The sequence below is a fragment of the Balaenoptera physalus genome (assembly GCF_965194825.1).
Source record: "Balaenoptera physalus genome assembly, chromosome: 9".
Lineage (NCBI taxonomy): Eukaryota > Metazoa > Chordata > Mammalia > Artiodactyla > Balaenopteridae > Balaenoptera > Balaenoptera physalus.
In genome coordinates, this window is record NC_138888.1 from 187625 (window position 1) to 199791 (window position 12167).

Sequence of the window (12167 nt, forward strand, 5' to 3'; positions counted from 1 at the left end):
CGATTTCAAAGAAGTAATACTGCCCATCTAGGAGCTCAAACAGAAGTTAATTTTGAAAACGTAAAATGTAAAATTGGTACGTGCAACACTGATGTTTCTCAAAATAATTGTGCTGAGTGAAAGCTGGACCAAGGAGTGCACACTGCATGATCCCACTTACGTAAAAGCCTAGCCCACTGGGAGCTGAGCTGCCCGCAGTGGCGAGAGCCCTGTGGTCGCCCGCAGTGGGGCAGGAGGAGACAGGGACTGACAGAGCGGAGACAGGGTGATGGGACACATTCACCACCTTGGCTGTGGGGATGGTGTCACGGGTGAACGCATGCTCAACCTCTCGAATCATACACTGTACATACGTGCAGTTTCCTGTGCATCAAGTGCATCTCAATAAAGGTGTTAAAAAGAAAACTACATGAAAATTCACTAGGCCAAATGCAGCAACATTTGAGGTGGTGACTGACTGACTTTGGATGGAAAACTGCCCATTCTAAAATGTAAAAACACACAAAATAGTTCAAAGGGTCAGAATTCACACTCTGGAAAAAATTTAAGCAGAGTCCTTTATGTAATAAGTATGATGTCCTTACGCATAATAAAAGGTGTAATATAGCCAGTAACATCCATCAGTAGTCAGACATCTTTTATCTTAACGGCCTATTCTTTTCATCAGGGCTTCCCATCCTCCGATAAAACAAAACAAAAAAACCCTTATTATGCAAACAGCAGCACAAGAGCGAATGGTGCCTCTCCCAGGCTGGGGACTGAGGGCCGGAGCCCCAGGCTGCCCACACACAGCAGTAACAGGTCCTGTCTGTGCCCACTGCCTGCCAGACAGCGCTGCGCACTCAAGGCACGTCTCCACTCTTCACAACAACCCTGGCGGGTAAAAAACTATTAGCCCTATTTCAGTAAATAAATTACTAGGCTGGGAAAAGGCCCCCTCGTGATTTATCTTTTAAGAATGTGCTGCCTGTTAATGGACCCTTGCCCCTAAGAGAATTTGAAGTTATCTGTTTAACAGCCATTAATAATAAAGAATATCTAAAAACTGAGTGGACACAAATAGCACACATTTAAGTTGAAATTGAGTGAGGCCTTGCTCATTAAGTTGTTACTCATAATGGATCCACATACCCCAAACCACTGTAGACCTATTACTAGCATTGGGTTCATCTTGGGAAGGTGTGTGTTTCTGAAGCAGACGATAGACTTCATAACATGATTATCTCAGCCATAAGGTAGTTCTCCAGTCGGGCCCTCTGGGCCTGGTGTGGAAAGGAGATATGTTTCAGAACACAATGTCAGACTGTACAAAATACCAAAATGGATTTAAAAAAAAAAAAAAGGCAAGGTCTGTGGACGACAGGTGGATCCTGGATCCGAGGTAGGTCTTACCCAGCGGGAGGCTGCCTCTTCTATACTGTGAGAGGAGGCCTGCTTCTCCCCCGGCTCCGTGCGGGGTGCCGAGGACCCTCCCACCAACCAAGCCCACGTGGAGACGGAGCCAGGAGGGCAAAAGCCCCGGCACCGCCTTCCCTCCCACCCCACACAGACGTGGGTCCATTTGCGCAGCAGCTCTGCCACATTTGCGTTGGCTGCCTTCCCGCACCGATAAGAAGACATTTTTGTTCCAAGCATTTTTCTACTAAAACTGCAAGTGACAACACTGAGTTTCTTGAAACACTCCCCTCTTTATTCTGCAAGAGGTCGGGCTCAGCCTCTGCTTTGATTTTATTCAAATGTTTTTCCTCCTTGCTTATCCCAGTAGTGAAAAGCTCACTATTTTTTAAACATGTACTGGTTTCTCCTGTCTTTCACACTGCCAATTTCTCACAGTTTGAATCACAAATTACCTCAGGAATGTCATGTTACAATGTGCTCTTCTATGGCACTCACAAAGACAATTTTGGATAGGCAAAGGTTTGGGGACTTGGGCGTTAGAGGATGCCTTCCGGCACTTCGGCTCTTCAAAGCGTTAATGCAGTGTTAGCCCGCCATCAATGCAGTCAGTGTGGTGTGAAAGGAGATGCTTAAAAAGAGAAGTCTGTGGATATCACCTTTTTAAATAACTTTCTTCTGTTTTTTAAAGCCTTTTATTGCTAACAGCATATACTCTAAAGGTAGTTTTTAAGATGATTGCAAACACATATAATATGATTATATAATATATATTGTAAAATTATACCTGTATATATACATACACATATATAAAATTTCACTTATTCTACCTGCAAATTATACAGGAAATTGTCATTATCTAGATAACTGTTGTCTGGAAGGAAAACAAAATTTACGTCTCACTAGGCAGGAGTCCCACTGCCCAAAACACAGTCTGGGAGTCACATGCGCTAATGCGGGCCTCAGGGCAGAAGATGTCACCCTGTCAGATCCCTAACACCCAGCACAGTATAGGCACATGAGGGCCTGGCAAGCACTTGTGAACGAATAAACAGATAAAGGCATCCAAGGGCAAGTGTATAAAGAGAAATCAGGAATCAACAAGTTTATAGATTCCAACTGCGGGCAAAGAAGAAGTACAGAGTAGAGTCTGCCCTTGAGTAGCTGACCAACTGGTTCGGGAAACAAAGCATCAGTGCAGGAGATTTTAGGAAGCAGCAGCAGGCACACAAGTGCAGCTAGAGTGTGTGACACGGGAGGAGGCCTCGCTCCTAGCAATGGCTCTGTTCTCCTTACACCCAGACCAATCCCAATGTACTGGGCTACCAGTAAATGAAGCCTGGAGAGAAAAGCCCAGAAGCTCCTTTATTCACAGTCTTTCAGCGGACACACACTTAGAGAAATGAAGAGAGAGGCAGGGCTCAGCAAAACACATATGCACCCTATCTGCCACTGAGAGAACGGGGTCAAAAGCTACACATGGAGAGTCACTCTGGACACAGGGACAGTGGACCCATGGACAGCCCAGGGCACACCCCCCCATGGAGCAGTGTTTGTAGGCAACCAGTACCAGCAGTTGCGGCCACCTTGAGCCACCTCCAGCATCCCAAAGGTGTCAAGGCATAATGTTCAAAGGTGAAAAGACATAACCCATGCAAATATAAATTAATGAAAGAGACTGTAAGACAGGAAGCCAGTTCCAGCGCATCTGAAGAGCTGGCCGACCAAAGTGAGCTTTTTAAAGTTGGAGACGAACTGGGTTAATGTCCTACAGAAATAGAACCATAACCTTTGGATAGATCTTTATCAGACAGAAATAATGTCTCTACAAGACAAAAATCTAAAAGTTAACATGTAACATCACAGTGTTTGAGCTCTCATGAAGAGTAAACAGCAAAGTAAAACAGAGCGGGACCTTCTGTTAGAAAACTGAATAATCTTGGAAGGATCTCTTGGACAATGTCCCAGGATTCAGTGAAGAACATACAGTCCTCTTTTTCCGTTGCTTCGTGTCTGAGTCTTGGACAATTGTTCTCTCAGTGGTAACCTGCTGTCTGGGCCTGGGCCCTCTCATGAGGCCCCTCACACCTTGAAGTGGAGGGTCTGAAGTCTGCTCTCTCCTCTCCTCCCCCTTAGCCCCAGCTAAAAAGAGGAACTTACAGGGACCCTTTCAACACAGCAGGGTAAGAACAGGGACTGAAAATTCAGAGATAAAAACGTGTCCCAGGCCAGCACACGATACACAGCAACTGCCCAGTGTTTGCTGGAATTCACGAATGCACAGCCAGGGCAGCGGTTCACCGAGGGTGGTCCCGGGGGGGCTGCACCCAGGCTGGTCTCCCTGCGTCAGAGGCCTCCACACGGGACTCGCGGAACTACTGGCCAACACGCTCTCCTTGACCAAACTTAGGCTCCTGGGCCCTCTTCTCGACAGGCCTCCACCTTGAGCTGCAAGGTCATCCTTACCAATTTCAGCCAGATTCCTGCTGAGTCAGCTTGAGCAACCCCCCCCCTTGACACGTGACCCTCCCCAAGATCGGGTCTAGCTGCTCCCCCGCCCTCCGGTCCCACTGGCCCTCCCTCTGCTGCAGGCTCTCAATCCCCCGGTGTCTGTGCTGTGTTCGAACTTGAGCCCGCCTCTCTCCCCACTCAAGTCTTGAAGAGAGTCCTTCTCACTGTCTTAACAAGTGTCAGAGGGATATTTTAACGCTAACTTCAACCTCAATAAAGTTTATTCAAAGTAGAAATGGGAAGCCTACAGCCGTCACGACTCCAGACTCAGGGTGCCCTCCCTGGAGGACCCTCCGGACCACAGTCTGGCCATGACCACTGACGCCAACATTCAGAAAACCGTGTGTGGCAGATGGAGTTGGGAGCTCAACCCCTCCTGGCTGCGTCCTAGGGAAAAAGACAGAACACTGGGCAGCACAGCACTGCTGACAGAAGGGAAGGCTCTACAACAAAACTGAGCTGAGTTGAAATTCTAACCTCCACGCACTAGCAGTGAATCTTGGAGCAAGTTACTTCATTCTTCTTATATGCAAAATGAGGTTTATAAGACTCAATTGTTGTGATGCAATTTTATTTACATTATAAATTTGGTCATCAAACATTTTGCATTAGTTGCTAAAGTTTAGTGAAATAAGCCCAGCACAAGTCAAAATTATTAAATTATCTCAAAATTTAAAACAAAGCCATATAAATTTTAGTCAGGCTTTACTGTATTTATGATTTTTACTACCTATATTACTTTTTAATATCAGGAACGTACTTATTTATAAAATTTTTTTTTCTGATTAAAAAAGTAGCCATGAAAAAAAAAGTAGCCATGTTCTTTGCAGAAATTAAGGACAGCACAAAAAGAAAAAAAACTACTCATAATCTCATCTTCCAAGGATGACTACAACAAACATTTGAGTATGTATTTCTAGTTTTTTTAATTATTCATTGTTACTAAAAATTGGGATCATGCTTTTCTATAATCTACTTCTGTGTCTTAGTTTATTATGAATATATTGCCAAGTCATAACGTTAACCTTCTCCTGCAGTGTCACTTTTAATGGATGCACCATGTAGACATAATAGGAGTTATTTAACCCTACTGTTGAACATTCATTTCCAATGCTGCATGCCATAAATAAGAATGTCAATCACATCAGTGAATACACATCTCTGAACACACTATCTCTGATCATTTCCTTGGGATTAATCTTAGATGTGAAACTGCTGAGTCAACGCAAAAGCACATATTGGTCATTTTTCCCCAACTGTAGTTGTAACTCATTCACACTTACTTCTCCTCAGTGACACCAGGTAACTTTATTTAGACATAAATCGGGTTTATTCATTCAGCAACTACCTTTGTCATCGCTACAGCAGACGTGGAGCTATGACTAAGACAGATTAGGGTCCCTGCCTTCTGGCAGCTTATGCTCCAGCAGGAAAACCTCCAACAAGCAATGATCACTTGGGTATTACTATAGGGCAGAGAAAAGCAGAGAGCGTGCATAATATTCAGCAGGAAGACCCAACCCAGACCTGGGATCCGCGACGGCCCTCCCAAGGAAGGGCATGCCAAGCGGCCCTGACATGAGGCAGAAGAGCCGGCAGGCACAGCCAGAGGGAGGGGGAGAGCAGGCGGACGGGGGGCGTGAGCGAGAGGAATAAGGGATGAATCTTTTTTAAGTCCATAAGGTGTCTTTTTTATTATTAAATCAGTGTTTCTAAGGTGCTTAAAATATCCGTTCTATTAGGTAGTTTAATCTGCAACTTTATTTACTGTATCATAAATGTGTTCTTCAACATGGAAAATGGGGGGAAAAAAACAAAAACAAAACCCCTCAGTCTGGCCAGAACCTCTGCAGTAAGGGAAGAAGTCTGGAGAGATGAAGAGGCGCAGCGACCAGTCTCCACAGCCGCACGCACGTGTACACTGCATCCTAAGGGAAAGCAGATGCTGCTCAGGGCTCTTAAGCAAGCGCTTTTTAGAAGCACTGCCCTGCCTGTGCTGCGGAGGAGGGAGAGAGGCAGGCCGGACTGGAGAAAACCAGCTACCCCGGGCACCGCCCAGCACCCTCCCTCACGTGGATGTGGAAGAGCCCCAACACTGCAGGGAGGCAGAGCCCTGTTTCCTGCTGCAAAATACAAAGGAGGGTACAGAGAGGCTCTTCTGCTCCTCCACCCCCCTCCCCCCATATACCAAAGATCTAGCAGCTGTGGGCACAGCAACGAGCAAGACAAAGTCCCTAAGACATGCACCTTGAAAGAGGGAGCAAAGGCTCAGGGTCCGTCAGGAAAGAAGCAAGCCTGGGGGTGCGCAAACACATGTCAAAACGCACCAAGCCGTACACTTTAAATACGTGCAGCTTATTCTACAAGCCCCACGGCAGACACCCCTCTCGTCCCACTGGCACACTATCAAGTTTTGTTCAGACTTCACTGTGAGGCACGCCTGCCAGCGACGAAGGCAGGAATGGCTGCCTGCTGGGCGGCAGCCAGCAAGTGTGTGCTGCTCAGTCACCTGCCTGAGGTCACAAACAGCAACGGCAAAGCCGGGATTTGAATCCACCTGCCTCCGAAGCCGGTTCCTCTCACTAGGGGAGCCCCCACCCCAACACTGCACTTCAGAGTGATCTGGCTGCCGGCACGCGCGGAACACCAACTCGCATGGCAGAGTCAGCCTGCGGGGCACGCGCTTAGCCCAGAGCGCTCCTTTCTGAAGGTCCTCCCAGTCCCAGGGGCCCAACAGAACATCTGGACTAAAGGAGCAACCCAGAAGGCTGGACCCTGGGCCTTTCCCCACCCGACTGCAGCGCTACAAAACCCCTTCAAGTCAATGAACATAGAAAAGGAAAATGTCTGCCACCTACAAAAACTTACGCCTCGTGTATCCAGAATGTAGGATAAGACTCCAATATAAATTTTAAAATTCACAAGTAAAACTGAAATAATTTATTCATGAACGACTTCTCAGGCTCTGATTTATCATCTATAAATTCTTCTTCTCCATAGTTCTAACAATTAGCTCCTAAGTCCACAGTAGAGAAAAGTATGGAAAGGGCATTTGCAGGCATGCACATAGTGACAAGGGTCAGAACCTCTAACAGCTGACCTGGGGAAAGCAAAGGGACAGAAAAACTGAAAGGGGCCGAAAGACATAAAAACTCCAAACAAATAACAGGGAAAACAGTTGTATGTGCCTCAACGAGCCCTAACACCGTTTGCATCACAAATCTTATGTTTAAAATGTTTACTTGAGATCATATCACAGGGGTTAGGGAAAGTTCGTATCATATTTAGCACACTCTATTAAGAAAGTAGGGAATGGCTCCAGTGGTTAGGACTCCGTGCTTCCACTGCAGGGGGCCTGGGGTAAGATCCCGCAAGCTACTGTGGTGTGGCCAAAAAAAAAAAAAAATTTTTTTTTAATTTAAAAATAAAAAATTTTTTTTAATTTAAAAAATGTTTTTAAAAATTTTAAAAAAATTTAAAAAGCAGGGAAATACTCTATTTTAGAAAGATTTCCATCCTAAATGTGAAATTTTGGTGCTTAATGGGCAAAAATCCAAAACTGAACTATCCAGCAAACTCTGCTGTTCAAAGACTTACTGTCCCCTTGTCCTGGTTGCCAACCGCTTTATTATAAATGACTTACAGTAACTTACACGAATCTGTACTGAGTTGATTCTTCGGCTCAAGGACTGATGGGGAAGCATCCATCTCTGCTGTGTACTTTCTACAGCCTAGCACGCACACGGGCGTGCAGCTGGACAGGTATGGGCAAGTATAAACTCGGTCCATGCTATAGCAAGCATTCGACAGTAAGAGCTGACTTAAATGGACTCCTCCTTCTCTGGACCATACGTTTTTATAAGGAAAAGAGTGCTTAGGACCTGGCTTTTTTAGCTAGCAATGGCCCTGATTTACTGGCTGACTGAAGACAAATCACTGACTCTCTTTGTACATCATTGATTTCCTTATTTGTAAAAATAAGATAATGATTTACCTCTCAATTTGGCAGATTTTAAACTACTACTATAAAATCCTTTAGAAGTATCTTATTATATTTATATAAATAATTTAAACCTTAAATAACATGTTTTAACTCTGAAGACTTTTCCAACAGAACACCTTGTAAAGAAACAGAAATTTGCTTCTAAAAGCAAATGAAAATGTAAAAGTTATTCACACTTATTATAAAGCTCTATAAAAGTAACTGATAGCATAAGGGTTGCCTCACTTTCAAACTAATAAAATAAGGATGCGATTAATTCCTCTGAATGAAGTTCCAGTGTATGATTCTAGTTTCCACAGAGATAAGAGTTGCTTTTATGATCTCAATTAAGTGGACTTCCCTTCTTACTTTCAACCTTTTCTTGAAAGAGATGGCAACCCAGCACACAAGCAAATCAAATACATGCACTGCTGTGAAGATTCTGCCCACGGTGCTAAGTTGCCAATCTGACACCTCTCTTCCTGACCCAAGAGCAAACCAAAGCCAGGTTACAGCAGGAGTTTGACCAGCTCCATTCATTCATATTTTCTCTCTAAGCCTCAATAAGAGGCACACACAAGGAGGAGTAGGAGGTGGGGAGGGGAAAGTCTGAAGGACAAGAACACAAGAACCAAGACAGCCGGATATGACTAATGGCCAGTTTCGTAGGGATCCAAGTACTGTAGGGCCTGAAACATATAATTTGAGGTCCCTCTTCTAAAAAAGAATACACTATTATGGGACTTCCCTGGTGGCGCAGTGGTTAAGAATTCGCTTGCCAATGCAGGGGACATGGGTTTGATCCCTGGTCCGGGAAGATCCCACATGCTGCAGAGCAACAAAGCCCATGAGCCACAACTACTGAGCCTGCGCTCTAGAGTCCGCGAGCCACAACTACTGAAGCCCGCACGCCTAGAGCCCGTGCTCCGCAACAAGAGAAGCCACTGCAGTGAGAAGCCCGCGCACCGCAACAAAGAGTAGCCCCCACTCGCCGCAACTAGAGAAAGCCCGCGCACAGCAACGAAGACCCAACGCAGCCAAAAATAAATAAATTTTTAAAAATAAATAAATAAAAATAAAAAATAAAAAATTATAAACACAAGACCACTGAGGTCCTTCCCAGTGCCTTGGAAGGGACCTGTGAAAGCGAGGACCCTGAAGCCTGAACTTCATTAGCTTTACAGTAAACCTGCCCCATAAATGACACTGATTCAGGCTCAGGGAGTAGGGAGAACCTCAGAATAGTAAAAGCTGTAAGTGACCTCCACCAACACCTACTGCGGTCTTCTCAGTTCACAGACGAGAAAACTGAGGGCCAGAAGTGATTAGAGATTTCCATGTCTGGAAGACAGACATGCCTGTTCGAAATTACACAAAGAAACTGGGAGGTAAGGTGGTCAGGAAACGGTATGTGTGGAGATGAGTAGTGTGCGACCTGACACAGCCAAGGTGTTCTCACTGCTTTCCTTGAACACAACCAATAAGGAATGCACCACTGCAGTCCTGGGAGGGAGAGATGGCCAGGTTGGGGGAAAACCCCTACGGCAGAGCTTAGAGATGGCAGAGATGGGGTGATGGGGAAATCGACACATAGAGAATGTGTGAAGGCTGTGGTGGTGCAGGAGTGGTAGCTCCTAACAGAAAGGCCCAAACGTGGGCAGGCCACAGAGCACATGAGGATGGGAGGCCACGATTCAGAAATGACAGAGGTGGAGGACAAAACAGGAGGAGGACACCAGACACGGAGGAACCAGAGCGTAATACATTTGGGAGGCGACAGGTGAGGAACCTGATGCTGCAGACCTGTCCCCATTCTGTGGTTCTCATTCTCTGCATCACCTACTCAAGCGCTCAAGCCAAAAATGTGGAAGTCACTGGAAATACCACGGCCTCACTTTTTCCCCATCAAACTCACCTCCAAGTTCTCCCCACTACCATTTCCAGGTTTTCAGTCCTAAAACTTCTTCCTTAAATGGCTGCAAAAGCCCTCTTATCACATGCAGTCACCCAGCACCACCATCCCTACGCCTGCCAGATGACTCTTTTAACACTACGATCCGATCACATCACTTCCCTGTTCCCAATTCCCCTGAGTTTCCTGCCATCCCCAGCTCTAGCACCCTGTCTCTCCCAGAATATGCCAGGCAGTCTCAAACCTTCAGGTCTTGAGCATTCTGTTCCCTCTGAAGGAATGAATGGCTTCTTGCCCCTCAGCACCTCCCAACTCCCACTTATTCGAAACTAAGCTGGAATCCACCCCCCCCCCCCGTATAGAAACTTCTGGCCCCTCCTTGGCCGACATGGACAAATCATCCTCTCAGCCACCTAGGCGTCATCCCGTCAGCCTTTATTCCCCGGAGGGCATGGTGCTTGCTGGGTGCTACGGTCCCGGCTCAGAACAGCCGGGTCACTGGGAAAGGCGCCCAAGTTCGGAGACGCCAAGTGCAAAGGTCAGAGGACGCCTCCCTACGGCCAACAGGGACCACACGGCGACCCGGAACTGCACACCTCTTTCCGGGGAGGAGTCGGGCCAAAGCGGCACCGGGAGGAGCAGGCAGGGCGCACGGCTGTGGGGACATGCGGTGAGGGAGACGCGGCCCAGACCGCGACGGCGCAGAACCACGAGCGCAGCCGCCGCGCCGAGGCGACGGCCGAGAGCGGCCCAGACGCGCTGGCCCCGCAGGCCCGGCCCTACCTAGAGATGCGCCAGCACAGCCGGAGACGCGCCCGCACAAACCTCGGCCCGTCGCAGCCGCCGCGCACTTCCGCTTCCGCTCGCGCGTTTCCGCCCGAGAGACCGCCCCGCCCGCTCGGTGGGCGGGGCCTGCGCGGCCGGGCCCCCACTTGCGCCGGGGAGCGAGATGCGCAGGCGCAGCGCCCGTTGCCTCGGAAACCGCGCGGTGCGTGGAGGTCGGGGTCACGCCTCGCTCGGCTGCCGCTGGCTCACCCGCTGGCGCTTTGGGCCACTAGTGGTGCGGACATGCGAGCCTGTGCCTTGACGCCGCAGTTTGGCGGAAGAGCGCCGGGAGGGCGGTGCGGGCTGCTAGGAGACGGCAGGCTGGCCCTGAGCCCGGGCCCCGCAGGAGGCAGGCGGCCGGGGGTCCAGAACGGGTGGATTTTCCAGCCAAGGGACCTTGGCGCGCTGTCCACCTCGACCCTGGGCCTCGGTGTCTGTACTGTCTGGAGGAGGGCGGCGCTTCCTAGCGCGGGCTGACCAAGGACACAGCAGAGCACAGCAAGCACTAGGTAGAGAGGAGCCTTGCTAGCATTGCTGTGACGGCGGCGGCCACCCGAACTGTTCTGGAGCCCACAGTTTTAGTGGGCAGGCTTGCGGTCTGGAACGGGGCATGAGAGCTCCGGGGTGGGCAGCCACGGCAGTGGCGTAGGGGAGGAAGCGAGGACGCGCTTGCCTGGTCGTGCGGTGTCTGCGTCTCACGTTAAGGAGTTTGGACTCTGGAAGCCACCGCCTCGACTTTGTTTCTGCATATGCTTTAAGGCCAGTAAGGTTCCCATTAAGGACATGCTCCCCTGGGCTGGGAGATAGGCAGGCTTCAGATTATACACAATTCCCATTCCTCTAGTCACAACGCCACCCTTTTCTCTACAACCAAGAGAACATTTTGGTAGCCAAGAAGAATGACAGAAGAATAACTTTGAAACCAATCTAACTTATTTTTTAAGTAAATACTTGACAAACTTCAATTAATGATATCAAGTTATTTAAGATGCATCTCAAAACGTATCTTTACACATGACATATTTCAGGAGGGCTGCTGCAAGCCCCAGGGAGCTGGAGGCTTCCATCAGGGAAATAAGATGGTCAAATATTGTTCCTGCAGAGTCTCTTGCAGATCAAGCAGTCAAAAAGCATTACCAAATTGATGGGAATTCCTTGGTGGTCCAGTGGTTAGGACTCAGCTTCCACTGCAGGGGGCATGGGTTTGATCCCTGGTCAGAGAACTAAGATCTACCCGCCCTCCCACCAAAAAAAAAAAAAAAAAAAAAGCATTACCAAATTGAAGTGACACCATATGTATGTATTAAATAATTTGGGAAGCCATCTCTTCATTCGGCATACAAGGCTTTCATTTCCTGTTGATATTTTTTTCTAAAATCAATAAAGAGCGCTCAGCACCTAATACTTGTTGGGTGCCATAGAGTCACACCAACAGTATGTGAAATGGTCTCGAGCCTTGAGTGCACGGGTGGTTGGGGAGACAAACACACACTTCAGGTATCAGGGAACAAGTGAAACATAAAGTCTTAGAACACCTGGATG

General features: G+C 47.8%; 1 protein-coding gene across 5 annotated transcripts in view; it reads right to left on the reverse strand.

Moving 5' to 3' along the window:
- The window catches only part of FAM120B (family with sequence similarity 120 member B), an 85036-nt gene extending 74302 nt beyond the window's left edge, over positions 1–10734 (reverse strand). For 2 of the 5 annotated variants that reach the window (XM_082475758.1, XM_082475756.1), the window contains exon 1: positions 10584–10733. The gene's annotated coding sequence lies outside the window, so the exon portion shown is untranslated. The other 3 variants (XM_082475757.1, XM_082475755.1, XM_082475759.1) reach the window with 3 other exon arrangements.
- Between the last annotated feature and the right edge of the window lie 1433 nt (positions 10735–12167).